The sequence below is a fragment of the Carlito syrichta genome, unplaced genomic scaffold, assembly GCF_000164805.1.
Source record: "Carlito syrichta isolate Samal-C Ts95f unplaced genomic scaffold, Tarsius_syrichta-2.0.1 Scaffold130551, whole genome shotgun sequence".
NCBI lineage: Eukaryota > Metazoa > Chordata > Mammalia > Primates > Tarsiidae > Carlito > Carlito syrichta.
In genome coordinates, this window is record NW_007074647.1 from 76,869 (window position 1) to 77,168 (window position 300).

Genomic DNA, 300 nt, shown 5'->3' on the forward strand with positions numbered 1-300 from the left:
GCCGTGCCGGGTCCGAAGTCGGGGAGCGCCCGGGCCGGTGCCACCCCTCCGTGGGGAAACTGAGGACCAGAATGGCCCTGCTTCGGGCTCGCCGCCAGGCTTGGGGTGCGGGGGAGGCCCTGCCGTCCCCGCCCCGAGCTTGGGCGGGGCAGGCCTCGGAAGGGAGGTTTGGGTCTGCGGTTTCACAGTGACTGTGTTTGAACCCAGTGGCCGGAAGCCCTTACCGGCTCTGCCGGGCCCGGCCAGCGGGGACCCCAACCGCCTGCGGTGGCCCCCCAGGTCCCCCGCCGCCCGGCCGCC